An 18,463-nucleotide genomic window follows, 5' to 3' on the forward strand; every position below is an offset into this window, starting at 1 on the left:
TTAATTATTCATTCCAGGTTAAACCCAGACTTAAAATTTGTGTTATGTTTTACACTTTCTGTATATGCCAAAGGCTGACTCTTGTACATGTAAACTGACCTCTTGATCCCAGAAGTCTAACTGTGAGTTAAGTAGAGACAACCACTGATGCATTTGGGATAGAAAATTTTGATTTTTATTATGGCAACCTGACCTAAGGGGCCATTAAAAAAAAAATCTTAGAACTTTTATCATTTATTTAACGCTTGCTTTACAGAGTACATAGCATATTTAAATTTGAAAAAAAAGTTTTCATATTTCTATTGTTTTCAGAGTATTAAAATACACAAAAAATTACCATGTGCCAACTACTTTTCTAACCACTTGAGTTATAATAGTGAGCAAAAAAGGGCAAAGATCCTGCTCTCATCAAATTTTACTTTTAGTGGTGAGAAAGAGAAAATGTACATATAAACAAACAACAAATATGTAAGTGATATGTCTGGCCATTTGGTCCTTTATGGTAGCCACTGGACACATATAGCTATTTAAATTTAAATAAAATTTAGTTGTAAATTCAATTTAAAAACTTCAGTTCCTCAGGCACACTAGCCAACTTTCAAGAGCCCAGAAGTCTACTATATTGCACAGTATGGATTACAGAAACTTTCCATCATCACAGAAAGTTCTTTTGGTTGGACTAGAAAAGTAATGCAGGATAAGGATAAGTGCTCCCAATAATTTCAAATTCAAGAGGAACAAAAATATTTCTGAGTGTCTTTTTAGAGCATTATATAGATCTCTTTATGTGCCTCATAAATATCATAGTTCTCAAGAGATGATTAATTTTTCTTAGTTGAAAGAAGAAGGTGAATTTGTTGTTCTTCAGTAGTCATTAAGGGCACAGTTTAGAATTTCTTCATTTTTCTTTTTTAAATCCCTTTACAAGAAGGGAGAGGTAGTATATTAATGATAGTCTTTGCTACTTCTGCTGTGGTTTGAATTACAGAAAATGTTTACAGATGCTATGAAAGAGCTCTGGATGATTAATGAATATTAATCATATTTAGATTAATGAATATTTATTGTAAGAAAGAATGTTACAGTAACAAATCAAATAATACTGAAGACTAAACTTTTGCCATATTAGGATTCAAATTTGACTTTCAAGGAAAACATAATTCATACAATATTTATTTCAGGAGATAGAATTTTAATTTAGTTAAATATTATTGAACAAAATATATCAAACTTCTGCCTCTGGCTAATTGGATTTTGATTGCTTTTTAGTTATCATCTTCTGTCTTTGGTTCATCAAAAAGGTCTATATCTGCACTCAAATTTTAGTGAAATAATTGTTACACATACATATTTCTAAGTTATGATCATGTTATATTACCATTTAAATATATTTTAGGTGAAATGTTAATGAAGTGGAAAGGCTTACCACTGTGTCAGAGAATAAAAAAATTTAACATGTAATACTACGTTAGAGATTAGAGAGAACAAAAATATATTGATGAGAAAAATTTAACACTATTAGTGATAGAAAGCTATACCAAACTTTGAATAAAAAGGAACTTCTTCAATCATCAGATAAAAGTAGCTACAAAAATCTCCCAGTAAATAACTTATTTGATGTTAAATCAGAAACAATACATTATTGTTCAGGTTTTTTTTTTTTTTTTTGAGACGGAGTCTCGCTCTGTCGCCCAGGCTGGAGTGCAGTGGCCCGATCTCGGCTCACTGAAAGCTCTGCCTCCCAGGTTCATGCCATTCTCCTGCCTCAGCCTCCCAAGTAGCTGGGACTACAGGCGCTCACCACCACGCCTGGCTAATTTTTTGTATTTTTAGTAGAGATGGGGTTTCACTGTGTTAGCCAGGATGGTCTCTTATCTCCTGACCTTGTGATCCGCCCACCTTGGCCTCCCAAAGTGCTGGGATTACAGGTGTGAGTCACCATGCCCAGCCCTAATGTTCAGTTTTATAACATTTATTCTACGTATTATGAGAGGTCTTAGCATTTTTATTTTCACAAAGAAAAGAGAGAGGCGCAGGCAGGGCATAATGGCTCATGCCTATAATCCTAGCAGTTTGGGAGGGTGAGGTGGGAGGATCACGTGAGGCCAAGAGTTCAAGACCAGCCTGGGCACATAGTGGGACCCCATCTGTACAAAAAGAAGAAGGGAATAAAGAACAAGAAAAAAGAGGTGTAAGGGTTAGAAAGGAAGCAAAACAGCTATTATTATTCACAAATAATATGCAATGTGATTATTAAGTTCAATACAAATAGTCACCAGGATTTCTGTTCAACAACAAGAACATCTATTTTTGGAAGTTTCATTTATGATGGAAATAATATTATGGGATAGTTATGAGTAAAAGTAAGAAAGAAAGAAAAAAAGAAAAAATGATACATGTAAGTTTTATGAAAAATATTTAAAAATGTTGAAAGATATTTAGAAAGTTCCAAATATGTGAAAGAAAATGCTATGCTCATAGACAGTCATCTCCCATAAAGGTATATATTGTCCTAAACTACTTTACAGAGTCAACGGAATTCCAATAAAAAAAGCAAAAAACTTGTACAAACAAGGACACACATTACAAAATGGAGGAGAGAAGCTACAAGAATAGTTAAGGCATACTTAAAAAGAATAAGATTGGCTGGGGAGGGGAGCATTTTCTATGTGGGAAGATATATTACAAAATCTTAATAGTTAAGAGTATCTGTTTTGCCTCAGCAATAAACAAACACAGCAATGAAAAGGATGGAGAGAGGAGAAACAGACCTAACCATACAGAGATTAAAAACTAAAACTTTTAGATTCAGGGGGACATGTGTGGTTTTGTCATATAGGTAAACTTGTGTTACAGGGGTTTGTTGTACCGATTATTTCATCAAGTAGGTACTAAGTGTAGCACCTAACAGTTCTTTTTTTTCTGATGCTCTCTCTCCTCCCACCCTCCAACCTCTGATCGGCCCCAGTGTGTGTTGTTCCCCTCTATGTGTCCATATTTTCTCATCACTTATCTCCCACTTAGAGGTGAGAACATGTGGTTTTCTGTTCCTGAATTAGTTTGTTAAGGAAAATGAAGTCCAGCTCCATCCACGTTTCTGTAAAGGACATGATCTTATTCTTTGTAATGGCTGCATAGTATTCCATGGTGTATACGTACCACATTTGCATTATTCAAGCTGCCGTTGATGGACATTTAGGTAGATTCCATGTCTTTGTTATTGAGAATAGTGCTGCAATAAACATGCCTGTGCATGTGTCTTCAAGGTAGAATGATTTCTATTCCTTTGGGTATATACCCAGTAATGGGATTGCTGGGTTAAATGGTATTTCTGGTTTTAGCTCTTTGAGGAATTGTCACACTGCTTTCCACAATGGTTGAACTAATTTACACTCCCACCAACAGTGTATAAGTGTTTCCTTTTCTCCCCAACATCGCCAGGATCTGTTATTTTTTGACTTCTTATTTATAGTTATCCTGACTGGTGTGAGATTGTATGTCATTGTGATTTTGATTTGCATTTCTCTAATTATCAGTGATATTGAGCTTTTTGATTGCATATATATCTTCTTTAGGAAAATGTCTGTTCATGTCCTTTGATCACTTTTTCAGGGGATTGTTTGTTTAATTTTTTTTCTTATAAATGTGTTTAAGTTCTTCATAATTGCTGGATATTAGATCTTTGTCAGATGCATAGTTTGCAAATATTTTCTCCCATTCTGTAGGTTGTCTATTCACCCTCATACAGAATTCTGATAGATTACTGATGTGATAATGTTTATTAGTCAGAATATTTGGAACACCTCAACAAATAAGCTCTGAATATTAGTTATCCACATGAAAAAAATGAAATATTATACCTATGCCTAAAATCAAACCCAGAAGAATTTTAGAACAAAATTCTTATTCTCTAAGATAGGAATTAATTTCTTAAACAAAGCACAAAAATCATGTCTTCAAAGGAGAAGTTTAATGAATTTTTCAAGTATAACAAAAATAAGACATAATCATCAAAATAACTATAAAGTAAAAGACAAGCTACACCCTAGCAGAAGATGTTTGCAACATATAGCACAGGAAAAGAATTATTATTCAAACTACATAAATAATTCCTTCATGCCAATAAGAAAAAACATATAGAAACCACATAGAAAAAACAATTGGCAAATATGTAAATGGAAAGAGGAAACATGGACATATTTTTATCTTATTTCTTCATAGGAAAATATAAATTAAACCTATAATGAGATGTCATTGTAAAGGACTGGGTTGGCAAAAATTAAAATAAACTAATAATACAAATATTGTCATGGATACAAAATAGCAGGAACTTTAATAAATTGCTGGTAGTTTTTAAAATTATTATAAATACTCTGTAAAACCATTTGACAATATATAATAAAGTGGAATACATGCATATAGTAAGACAAAATAATTTTATTTTTAACTGCGTACTTAAGACAATCTGAATATCCACAGTATAATAGACAAACGTGTTGATATATATACAGTGGTATATTATATATGAAAATAAATGAACTTCGGTTACATATATCACCATAGATAACACTTCAAAAAAAGAATGGGTGAAAAAACATGTCTAGAGAAGTATTCATGCTGTGATTTCATATATATAATTTAAAAAAGGTTATTCATATATTTTTTAGAGATAATATAGATGGACAGGTAATATGTATGTTTTCTTGCTATTTTTAATCTTTGTAAAAATATGTAGTATGTAAAGAAAATATGTATGTTATTTTTACTAGAATTGAGGTGAATTTCATATTTGTTAATTGCTTGCCCAATACCCGGTACAAGACTTCTTGATAATCATAATTATAAAGCTAGATATTATTGTTTTAAATAGCTATTGCCTTAGCATCTAAGACATACCAAAATGGTGAATTTTCTTTGGTTTGAAATATAGGACAAAGAGAAATTCCAGAGAGATAGGCTATTATTTGGGAGCATCTTTTTACTGAAGAAGTTGGCTGTTTTGGGGGCAAAATACTGAGTGCTTTCAACAGCTTCCTAGGGCTAGGGATCCACTGGTGATGGAGATTTTGGAAATCATCCTCTGCCTTGGGTTGAGGCTCCCAAAAGGTGCCCTCACATAAGGTAAGAAAGAATAAAACCAAGAATAACCCTGCAAGCACTACCATCTGGGTTGCACCCTCTGGATGCCACAGTAGCACTAGCATGGAAGTGTCTCAAACCACTATAACCCAGGAACCAAATAGAGACACACAACATTCTCTCTGGTAGAAGAAAACATAATTCTATATCTGACATTACTGCAACAAATAACTTTGTAAATACAAAGACAAGGTGCAGTAGGGGATAAATGAGAACTAGTTTGAAAAATAAAAAGACTGCAAAAGCATATCTACAGGGATACCTGAGAACAAATACGCTTACTATTTTTAAACACACAAAAGCCCAATGTAAAAATTTTATAATGAAAAAGGAGACAATATATTTGGAAAAACATGTTAGAACTGAAAAATAATTTAGAACACAATGAACATATTTAAGAGTAGATTAAACAAAATTAAATAAGTAATTGGTACCTGGAAGGACAGACAGAAAGAATTATCTAAAATGAAATATTAAATGAAAAAATAGATGAAAATACAGAAGAAAGTATATAATATCTTTAAGATACAGGGAGAAAGACTGGCATACAATTTAATACAAATCACAGTAGGAGTGAAAGGAGAGAGGAAACCAAAGACACTATATTAGGAATAGTAGCTAAGATTTTTCTAAAACCAATAGGACATCAGATTCAAGGAAGCTGTCAAATCCAAAATAGGACAAAAATTATTGTACACTACTACACTGCATAGCAGACACACAGAAAAAATCTTAATGTAGCTATAGTGAAAGAAAAACATATTTTGTAAAGAGCAGTTAGTCCAATAGTTAACTTCTTGACAGCAACAATGGAAGCCAAAGACCGGGAAATAATGTTTTCAACTGGGGCAGAAAATAATCACAAAACATAATGAGATATCACTACCTATCCATTACATAACTAAATTTTAAAAGACAGAAGGAATCAAATATCAGTGAGGATATAAAGCAACTAGAACTCTCATACACAGTTCATGGGAATGTAAAATGGTACTTAGAAAACAGTTTAACAGTTTCTTGTAAAGTTAAACTTATATATAATTTCTTGTACATAAAACTTACTTGGATTTCTCAGTGTTTCTGAAAAGAAACCTAGCCTCCTGAGACATAGAAACAGAAACTTACATGGTAGAAAGTTAAGATCGTTTGCTTTGGCTTCCCCTAGAAACATTTTTTACATACTGTAAGGATTAGATTTATTTGTTCCCCTTATGACAGAGATAATTTGTCTGATTCAAAAAGATAAAGACATATTTTCCTTAAAGTCAAATGTTTACATCCAGGGATAGGCCCCTAGCTTAACTGTTAGCACACCACAGAGACTGGTAAGTAATCTTCCTAGATATTTGTATTTCAAGAAGGAATTTGGCTTCAGACATTGAACACATTTCTAGTTCTTAAAAGTTAAGATGTTTTGGTCTATCTGGCCCTAAGAGAGACTGCATTTACATACTAAAGCACTGGAGTAATGAGAAGACTTTTGCAGAGACCAGAGGGATAACCTTCTCCTGTGTAAACAGAGAGAAGTCATTTTATTCTTATTCCACACCTATGAAGCATCTAGCCACTTGTGTAGGAAAAATTTCCATGGGCTCTTGTTGTGTTGCCTCAGGGATAAGCCTATAGAAAGGCAAGGAAGGACAATATACTTATTAATCACTGTGAAGAAATTAATAAGAGATGTTTTTCTGATTCAGAACACTTTGTGTGCCCATTGAGGATGAAATTAATAAAGATGAGTGTTAAAAACCCAATAATCATATAACTCAAGAATTCTATTCATAGCTGTTTTTCCAAAATAAATGAACACTTGTGTTCTACAAGGACTTCTGAATAAATGTTCACAGCAGCTATGTTCAAAATGGCCAAAAACTTCTAACAAACCAAATGCCAACACAGGTGAATGTATAAGCAAATTATGGTATATCTGTATGATGGAATACCAAGAAATAAAAAAGAATAAATCAGTGATATACACAATGGTATGGATAGATATCATGAACATTGAGCTGAGCAGAAGACAGATACTATAGAGTACGTTCTGGGTAACTATTTTTATGTAAAGCTTTTTTTTTTTTTTTTAATCTAATCTTCAGTGAGAAACAGATCAGCAATTACCTGGAACTAGGAGTGGAAGGTGAGGATTTACTGGGAAGAGGAACAAGAAAACATGTAGGGTGAAGGAAGTTTTTGATATCTTTACTCTTTTGGTGGTTTCATGGACATAACATTGGGCAAAATTCATTGAAGTGTACGTGTAAAATGGAAACATGTATTGCATGTAAATTCTACCTCAGTATAGTTGACTTTAAAATTCTGTAAGGGTTGTCATAGGGTAGACGTGTGCTAAGGTCCTTATTATTCTGGAAGAAAGTTATTGCTTCACAGTAGTTTTTATTTGGTTTTGATTAATGGATTTTATTTTTAGAGCAGTTTTAAATTTACAGAAAAATTGAATAGAAAGTATGGAGTTCTCCTTACACCTTCCCCACAATTTTCCTGATTATTAATATCTCTCATTAGCGGGTGTTTGTATAATCAGTGAACAAATGTTGATCCATTACATTAACTAAAGGTCATAGTTTGCATGAGAGTTTCACTCTTTGTGTTGCACAGTTCGAAGGGTTTTGACAAACATACAATGTCATGTGTCTATGGTTACAGTAGTACACAGGATAGTTTCACTACCCTAAAATTTACCTGTACTCTGCTAATGTTTTCCTCTGTCCCTTCCTGCAAATCTCTGGCAACCACAGGTCTCTAAAATTTGGCCTTCTCCAGAATGTCACAAACTTAGAATTATACAGCAGGTACTTTTCAGATTGGCTTCTTGTATTTAAAAATATGCATTAGAAGTTTCTCCATATATCTTCATGACTTTATAGCTTATTAACTCATTTCTTTTTAGTGCTAAACTATATTCCATTGCGTTGGTGTGCCACTTTTTTTTATTCACTCACCTGTTGGAAGATATCTTGATGGCTTCAAATTTTGACAATTATGAATGAAACTGCTATTCCCTGTTATGTGCAGGTTTTTGTGAAGACATAATATTCAATTCATTTGGGTTAATATTGAGGAGAACGATTGCTTGATTATATAATAAAAGTATGTTTAGTTTTGTAAGAAACTGCAAACTGTTTTCCAAAGTAGCTGTGCCATTTTTCAATCCCACTAGCAATGAAGGAGATATCCTGTTGCTTCACGTCTTCAGCAGCATTTGGTCTTTTGAGTGTTTTGAATTTTGGCCATTCTAATAGGTAGGTAGTGATATCTCATTGTTTTAATTTTAAATTTTCTAGTGACAATGATGTTGAGTATCTTCACGTGCTTATTTACCCCATATGCCTTCTTTGGTACAGTGACTGAACAATAGCTTTTTTATCACTTGATGTCAGAAGTTATAAGTTCTAGGCTAACCAATAAAATAACTAAAATAGAGTATATAACTGATAGAAAAAAGTGGAATGATTAAATAGTATACACTTAATTCAAAATATTACAACAAAAAAGAGTAAAATGAAAAAAGAATACAGAAGCAAATAGAAAAAGCAGAATAATTTTTGAAACAAATTCAAAGATTATCAATAAGTTCAACAAATATGAAGTTATTAACTAATCCAATTAAAAGTCAAAAGAAAGCAGAACAAATGACAATGATATTCTTTCAGCAAGAGACAATATAAAATATAAGATTAGCAATAACATTAAAGTAGATGATGGAGGAAGATATGTAAGTAAATAGTCATCTAAATAAATCTATTGTAATTATACTTAAAATCACAAATCATTATTAATTTAAAAAACCCTTTGTAATAAGATTTTTTTTCAGTCCATCAAGGAGAAATATAGACTTATAAACTCCTTTTTGTTTTCAGATAGGGTCTTGCTCTGTTGCCCAGATTGAAGTCAGTGGCATGACCACGGTTGACTGCAGCTTTGACTTCCCAGGCTCAAGTGATCCTCCCCACCTTAGCCTCCCAAGTAGCTGGAACTACAGGCATGTGCAATCTCGCCTGGCTAATTTTTTGACTTTTTGTAGAGATGGAGTCTTGCTATGTTGCCAGACTTGGTCATGAACTCCTGGGCTCAAGTGATCCTCCCAGCTTGGCCTCCCAAAGTGCTGGGATTACAGCCATCAGCCACTGTTCCTGGCCCACATACTCTTAATAACATAACCTCAAACTAGATAAAGCACAAGCTGAAGGACCTAAAAAGAGAACAAGTTTGCTACAATAATGGAAAAATTAAGAAAAATACCACAGGAACTGAAAAACATAAAAAATCAGAAAGGTTATAGAATGTTAAAAGCAACAATTAGTAGTGTTACTAATTTACCCCAATTGATAAATTCTTAAAACAGAAACAAAACAAAGATGCCTATTACTTAGTGATATACGCAATGATATGGACAGATATCATGAGCATTGAGCTGAGCAGAAGACAGACAAACTATGCTTGTTCAGTATTGTACTGAGAATATTAGACATTCTAATAAATCAACAACAATACATATAGGGAATAAAAGATTAAAATAAATGTAGTTTGTCTAACAAAACACCATAAACTAGATGGCTTGTAAACAACAGAAATGTACTTCTTTTTTTTTGTTTGTTTGTTTTTCATGAGATGGGGTCTGGCTCTGTCACCCAGGCTGGAGTGTAGTGGGCGCCATCTTGACTCAGTGCAACCTCCACCTCCCAGGTCCAAGCAATTCTCCTCCCTCAGCCTCCTGAGTAGCTTGGATTACAGATGTGCACCACCATGCCTGGCTAATTTTGTGTGTGTGTGTGTGTGTGTGTGTGTATTTTTAGTAGAGATGGGGTTTCACCATGTTGGCCAGGCTGGTCTCAAACTCCTGACCTCAGGTGATCCGCCCACCTCGACCTCCCAAACTGCTGGGATTACAGGCGTGAGCCACCGCGCCTGGCAGAAATTTGCTTCTTAACAGATCTGGAGGCTAAGAAGTCCAAGCTCAAGGCACCAGTGGATTCAGTGTCTGCTGAGGGCTTAGTTCCTCATACATGGTGACTTCGTGGACATGTCCTCATGGTGGTAGGGATGAGGGTCTCTCTGGGTCTTCTTTCATAAAAACGTTAATCTCACTCAGGAGTGTTGTGGCCTCATAGTCTAATCACTGCCCCAAAGCCCTACATTCTACTACCTTCACCTTGGGGATTAGAATTTCAACATATGAATTTTGAGGTAACAAAAACATTTAGACCATAATGCATATATATATATATGTGTGCGTGTGTGTGTGTTTGTATTGAAGAACCAGTTTTGTGTGTGTGAGTGTGTGTGTGTTTACGTACGTGAATTCTCTCCAAGGCCTTTGTAGATTCAATATAAATCCAGTTAAAATTCTAACAAATAGGTATGTCTGATGTCATTTTTATAAAGCTGCTTTGAAAGTTAAGAAATGCAAATCTCCAAGAATTGCCAACAGACTCAAAGGAGAAGAAAATGGAAAAATTAGTTTACAGTCCCACCGACAGTGTAAAAGTGTTCCCAGTTCTCCACATCCTCTCCAGCACCTGTTGTTTCCTGACTTGTTAATGATCACCATTCTAACCGGTGTGAGATGGTATCTCATTGTGGTTTTGATTTGCATTTCTCTGATGGCCAGTGATGATGAACATTTTTTCATGTGTCTGTTGGCTGCATAAATGTCTTCTTTTGAGAAGTGTCTGTTCATATCCTTTGCCCATTTTTTGATGGGGTTGTTTGTTTTTTTCTTGTAAATTTGTTTGAGTTCATTGTAGATTCTGGGTATTAGCCCTTTGTCAGATGCGTAGGTTGCAAAACTGTTCTCCCATTCTGTAGGTTGCCTGTTCACTCTGATGGTGGTTTCTTTTGCTGTGCAGAGCTCTTTAGTTTAATTAGATCCCATTTGTCAATTTTGGCTTTTGTTGCCATTGCTTTTGGTGTTTTAGTCATGAAGTCCTTGCCCATGCCTATGTCCTGAATGCGATTCTTCAGGAATCTAGAACTAGAAATACCATTTGACCCAGCCATCCCATTACTGGGTATATGCCCAAAGGATTATAAATCATGCTGCTGTAAAGACACATGCACACGTATGTTTATTGTGGCACTATTCACAATAGCAAAGACTTGGAACCAATCCAAATGTCCAACAATGATAGACTGGATTAAGAAAATGTAGCACATATACACCATGGAATACTATGCAGCCATAAAAAATGATGAGTTCATGTCCTTTGTAGGGACATGGATGAAGCTGGAAACCATCATTCTCAGCAAACTATCGCAAGGACAAAAAATCAAACACCACATGTTCTCACTCATAGGTGGGAATTGAACAATGAGAACACATGGACACAGGAAGGGGAACATCACACACCAGGGCCTGTCATGGGGTGGGAGGAGTGGGGAAGGATAGCATTAGGAGATATACCTGATGCTAAATGACGAGTTAATGGGCACAGCACACCAACATGGCACATGTATACATATGTAACAAACCTGCATGTTGTGCACGTGTACCCTAAACTTAAAGTATAATAATAATAATAATAATAAAAAGAAAATGGAAAAATTTACTCTACTGGATGCCAATATTTACTAAATATCTATAATAATTAAGATGGTTTATACAGGTACAGGAATAGACAAATACATGAATGGAATATAAAAAGAGATATAAGAACACAAAATGAGACTGAATATGAATGGAGAGAAAGACAGTGCTTTCAATAAATGTTGCTGGGAAGAAAATGGCTACTAATGTGGAAAAAAAAAATGGCTACATATTGGAAAAAGAAAAGACCAAGTCCTTTACCATACATTACACACAAAATCACAGATGAAGTACAGATTCAAATGTAAAAGGCAAAGCAATCAATGTTATATGTGATGATTAATATTAAGTATCAACCTGATTGGATTGAAGGATGCAAAGTATTTTTCCTGGGTGTGTCTGTGAGGTGTTGCCAAAGGAGATAAATATTGGAGTCAGTGGACTGGGAGAGGCAGACCCACCCTCAGTGTGGGTGGGCACCCTTGAATCGACAGCCAGTGTGGCTAGGTTAAAGCCAACTTGCTGAGTCTTCCGATCATCATCTTTCTCTTGTGCTGGATGCTTCCTGCCCCTGAATATGGAACTCCAACTTCTTCAGCTTCTGGACTCTTGGACATACACCAGTGATTTGCCAGGGGCTTTCGGGCCTTCAACCACAGACTGAAGGCTGCACTGTCAGCTTCCCTACTTTTGAGGTTTTGGGACTCATGCTGGCTTTCTTGTTGCACAACTTGCAGACAGGTTATTGTGGGACTTCACTTTATGATCATGTGAATCAATACTCCTTAATAAACTCCCTTTCATATATACATCTATCCTATTAGTTTTGCCCCTCCAAAGAACCCTAATACAATATACACATTAAAATAAGACCAAATGTTAATGAGCACATAGTAAGGATTTATTAAACAACACACAAAAAGAAAGCTATACATGTAGCATCTACTCTGTGTATATGTATATACACACAGGATATATGTGTGTGTCCACTCTGTATGTATATATATACACACAGAAAAAAAATCATATATTTGTATAGAGGATAAAATTTACAATATTTTTAAATGGCTGCATTGTTTGAAAGAGTCAAAACTGAAAAAAGTGAAAAAGCATGGCATATTCAAATATAGATTATCATACAGTCACTAAAATGAAAAACAGGCAAGATGTCTAATATATTTTTCAATGATAACATTGAGCAAAAGAAGCCAATCTACATAAATGTGCACACTTCATTTTTAACAACGGATAATCATCTAATAAAACTACAAAGAAATACAAGAAAGTAATGATAACACAAACCTTTGTAATAAAGCCTGATTCCATTTTTCAGGTTTGATTGCTGAGAGCATTGAAACTCCCGCCTCTCTGTCTTTCCATCTTGCCCTGTATCTGAGCAAGCCAATAATAAAGTTCACATGCTCACTCCCTTAGTGCCAGGGAAGTTCCAACCACACAAGGCTGAAGCTCTGTACAGTGTGAGGACTCTCATCCTAGCCCCATCACCTAACTACAATAAAAGACAAAGCAGTCACTTGTCCTTACTCTCTCTAACTTTACAGACCTGTTTGAGAGCCTCCTCTGCTCTCCCAGGAAAGCCTCACTATGAGTAATAAACCCCTCTTTTTGCCATGTGGGATCATCAGTCTCAAAATCTGAACCATATATTGGTTGGAGGTTTGCTCCTACTGCACACTCTTACGTGCTGTAGCCCTCAAATTGCCTTTATAATGGTTATCTCTGGGAGCTGGGGAGGAGAATGCTATCAGGCAAGAGCACACTGGACTCTAATTGGGGTACACGAATGCTTCTTTTCCAACATTGATAAAATTTGCATTTATGCTTTATATTGTTATATGTATGCTTTATTCTTCACAATTAATACAAGAAAGATAATGCAAAGGGATAACAAACACGACACCTGAGATAGTTGTTACTCATCACAGCAAGGCAGATGGCTACCACTGAAGAAAGGGACACACAAGTCTTGGAAATTACATTTCATAAGCTCGCTGGTACGTCCACTGGTGTATGATGATGATGAAAATGATTATGATTATTAGAAGAATACATGAGTATTATGCATAGTATTAAATATTTTAGAACAAAACTTTGTTTTTAAGAATGAAGCAAGATGTTTTGTTACAAAGCATAAAAAGCTTATAAGGAAGTAACTGGGGATTTTGGGGAGTAAAACTGAAGGTACGATTTGGACACCATAATAACATTTGTGATTTTACGTTTTTTTCTATATACTACAGAAGAAATAATATTTGAATGGAAGTTGCACATCATTTTTGCTATCATTTCTAACAGAGTAAACATGTTTAGTATGCTCATTTATTACTACCACAGAGAAAGGGACAACTAGTTATCTCAAGTTCTAGGAGGGTGAGACGGGAATACTCATTTTCCAGGATGAGGTTATAATTTGACACCGAGGAAAGCTGAGTTTGACACTGAGAAACCTTTTCTCTAATCAGAGATATCTAGAAAGTGAGTAATATAATTAGAATTAGATTATGAAAAATGTTTATTCATAAGCTTCTGGTTTGTGAACTTTTCTTTTGGTTCTGTGTTATGTAAGAGCCAGACAGAAACACAATGCTTTTTGTTCCCTCATAGTAGTCTTTATCTCTTTATCCCCTGTATTACATTTCTATTTTATTTGGTAAAGCTTTTATTTGAATTATTGTTTCTATTTTAGTAAAAGAAAAAGGTAATGTAACAAAAATTATGATTGGTGTTCAAATTTTAGATTCAATTTTACTCTCATAAATTTAAATTCTCCTGTGTGCTTCTTTATTAGTTTGCACATTTGAAAATGTGAAAGCTTTCCAGACTATGTTTTAGTGTAAGAATATCTTTTAGAAACAATGTGTGCTTTCATAATTCCTTTCAGAGAGAGCAAAATATAAATACATAAATCACAGAAACTAAACTTATACAGGCTGCATGTAAAGAGCCAAATCAAAAAATTGTGTCACGATAATATTCCAAGCAATTAATTTGTGTTTTTTTCTTAATATTTAACCACCCCCTCCCCATTAAGTTAGTTGAAAGTAGAAGTTTCCAGAGGACAACCCCTCTTCTGGCTTTTGTTTTAGATACATGAGATTTATGGGGCAGAGTTGGCTAAGAAAAAGAGGTACACGTAGATTAGTGACTTTGGTGTTGGGGTTTTAAAGCAGTAATTGAGATTTCCACAAAACCAGCAAGGAAGTTTTGGTTTCAAATTAAATAAAGACTGTGATCCATGCTCCACCCCCTGCCTGATCACTGGAATTGGAGACAAGATTTCAGATGAGAATGATTAGATAACACTATCAAATAGGAAGACAGGCTCTTGGGCACCAAGACTTCCAATCAGGGAAAAGATTACAAAGGCTAAGCTTTTCCTGCCTTCCTGGGCCAAGCTGAGTTAGGTTAACATGCCTATTTGCAGTTACCCACCTGGGCCAAAGACCAAGCCTCCTGGAATACCCTCCTTTGATTTGGAGCCTTGCCCACTCTGTACATCAAACTCTTGGGTAGTGTGGGAGTAAAATCGACATTCCTGCCAAACTAATGGGAAAATAGTGTCTTTAATTCAAGTTGAATACTATTTTTGAAATATAATGGGCTGGGCACAGTGGCTTACTCCTGTAATCTCAACACTTTTGGAGGTAGAGTGGGGAGGATCACTTGAGGCCAGGGTTTCAAACCAGCCTGGACAACAAAGAGAGACCCTGTCTCTATAAAAAATTTAAAAATAAGCCAAGCATGCTAACACAAGTTATAGTCCCAGCTACTTGGGAGGCTGAGACAGGAGGATCCCTTGAACCCAGGAGCTTGAGGTTAAAGTGAGCTGCTCATACCTGGGGATAGAGTGAGACCCTGTCTCGAAAGAAATAAGAGAGAGGGAGAAAGAAAGAAAATGTATCACTTCTTGCACACCTGAGTATGTGCACCTAGAATTATGTGTGTATACTTAGAATTATGTTTATTTTGCTGAATCATGGTCTTCTATTTGGTCTTCTAATAATTTTTTTTTTCAAAGATGTTATATATTCATTTGTCTTTTCCTAATTTTATTTAAATAAAGCAAGACTCACTTGATATTCATATAATGTTACAAAAAAGGCTTGTTAGAAACAGTAAATTGGCATCATGGATAGAATTGTTGCACTATTTTTTTCATGTCTTTTATTAAACTCAGTGAATTCAGTCTGTTTCAGACACTGCCTGCAGCTTTTTGGAAAAAAAGACACATGTTTTCATGCATTTTATATAATTTACATTCAGCAAAGATTTAAAAAGTAATTGAGTACAGGTTCATGAAGAAGTTTATATATAAAAAAAGAGTAGACAGAGAAAGTGGTTCCTGCTAGTAATTTAGAGAAAATCATGTGAATTATGTCTTTAGAACAAAATTTAATGAAATTGTGCTAAGATATGGTTTATCTAAAGTATTCTGCATAATTTTAAGCCCATGAATACATAAACACAATTATGATTCCAAGTTAAAATGTTCTAGTGTCAAACATGGTACTGCTGCCAAAATATTAACAGAAAACAGAATATTTGGCACATAGAACCTATCGGTATTTTTGAATAATGCTAAAAATTATGGGAAATAGACAATATTTTTCATCATGTAGTAATGTTGGTATTCAGTTTTTGAAATAACAGAAATACAAAATGAAAATGAGTTATCATAAGCTTTCTCTGCTGAAGTTTTAGTGAAAATTATACTGAAAGAGTTCTCCATATTATAAATACTCCAGAAGCCTCAGCTTTTAACACACCAATGAACTCTGAACTGAAATGTCTGGCACAAAGACCTTGACTTTTAGAAGAGTCCTTAGTATATGAATTTTACTGACTTACATTTAAAACATCGACCTCATACTTCTTTTTCTTTTTCAGGATTGAGTTTATAATTGCAACAGATGAAACAACTTAGAAAAGTAGAGGTAGCTGGCTTTTCGCTAGAAGCATGCATTCTAACAACAGCCAGCAATGAAGAGCCATAACTGAAAAACAGACATGAAGGATGAGAACAAAGAAAAAGCACTGATACAGAATTACAAATGCACAGCAACATTTGTAATTTAAAGTTTAAGGAAATAATTTCACACTCTGCCATAGCATACATTAACATCTTACCTTGTAATCAAGCAGAAATAAATTACCTTAATAACTCTAACTCGTCATGTAGAAAATTTTAGAAAAATTTGATATTTCCAGGAAAATGACATATAAATCTCCAAATTTGAATTAAATAGCTTACATATTCCTCTAATTCTTGAGAATCATATATTTTTTGAGTCAAATGTGCTATGAGAATCTAAGTATATGGGGATGTTGTTTTTGACTTGCATTCAGTTCTTATGTCTCTCATGATAGGAACTAAGAAAGGTTCCTATATGTTTCATGTTCAATGCTTTTTACTTTTGTTTCGGCATTTAAAGATCAAGAAGAAAGAACATAACTTGACAAAAAGAATGATGCTGGAGAATGGTCTAGACTCATTCACTAGACCATTTATTCACTTTCATTAAAATACATTCTATCATTAAATATATATATGTTTTATGGAACATTATTTAAAATATCAGGAATATATGGACACTTCTGTCCATCTTGAAGGATGTTTAACAAGTCATGTGGTAAACTGAATGCCTTCCCCAAACTGTCCGCACCATGATCCCTTGAATCTGTGAATATATTAGGTTACATGACAAAAGGGATGTGCAAATATAATTAAGTTTATGAACCTTAAATAGGGAGATGATCCTGGATTGTTCTGGGGGCACCATATAACCACATAAGCCCTAAAAAGGAGAGAACATTCCCTGGCTGTTATAAGAGAGGAATGGCATTAGAATTCAGAGAGATTCAAACCATGAGAAAGACTTGCTATTTTGAAGATGCAGGGACAGCATGATGAAGAACACAAGTGGCATTAATTTGCTGACAAAGGCTCCTGGTGGACAGCGGGACCTCAGCCCTGCAACTCGAAGAAAATGAATACTGCCAACAACCTAAGCAGCTTGGAAGCAGACTCTCCCAGAGCCTTTAGATAAGAGCCCCGCCCCGCTGACACTGATTTTGGCCTTATGAGACCCAAAATAGAGAAACTAGCTGAACACATCTCAACTTCTGACCTACAGAGCTATGAGAAAAATGAATGCAGATTGTCTTAAGTCACTAAATGTGTGGTAATCTGTCATAGCAGCAAAACAAATATAAGCCATTACACATTTACATTTTTTTTTAAAGACAGTCACATTTCAGTGATGTGGTTACTTAAACTGTGTGGAATACTCAATAAGGCCAGAAAAATTACTTGTTCTTCAGACTGTGGTACCCAAGGTATATAGTTTTTCACCGTGACCCTGTATTGATTCTGTTTCTACAAATGAGAACAGAAATATTCACCATAAAAAAATCTCATAAAGAAACTCAATGACAGATAAAAAGGAAAGACAATCATAAGTTAATTTTACTTAGCATGCTATGAGGTTAATGTCTAGAGACCTTGTAATGATACAACTCCATATCAATACTGTCAGTAGTAGTTACATACATTATAATCAAATGATATCAGATAGAAGAAAATAGTTTAGTTAAAAGATATTTGAAAATAATGGGAAATGTGAATCCAGAATAACTAAATATTAAAACAAATTTATTGACAAAATCATTCTATTTTAGAATACATGTGGCTAAAATGTATATACCTCCTGAATTTCCAAAGATAGGTGTTTATTTATCTGTCTCTTTCTGCTCCTCACA

At 34.6% G+C, this 18,463-nt stretch overlaps 1 long non-coding RNA gene across 1 annotated transcript in view; it reads right to left on the bottom strand.

Annotated features, from left to right (window-relative positions):
• LOC134761619 (uncharacterized) overlaps positions 1-18,463 on the bottom strand; it is an 88,216-nt gene that overhangs the window by 5,450 nt on the left and 64,303 nt on the right. The gene's annotated exons all lie outside the window — the stretch shown is intronic.

This window comes from Pongo abelii, chromosome 5 (genome assembly GCF_028885655.2).
Source record: "Pongo abelii isolate AG06213 chromosome 5, NHGRI_mPonAbe1-v2.0_pri, whole genome shotgun sequence".
Taxonomy (NCBI): domain Eukaryota; kingdom Metazoa; phylum Chordata; class Mammalia; order Primates; family Hominidae; genus Pongo; species Pongo abelii.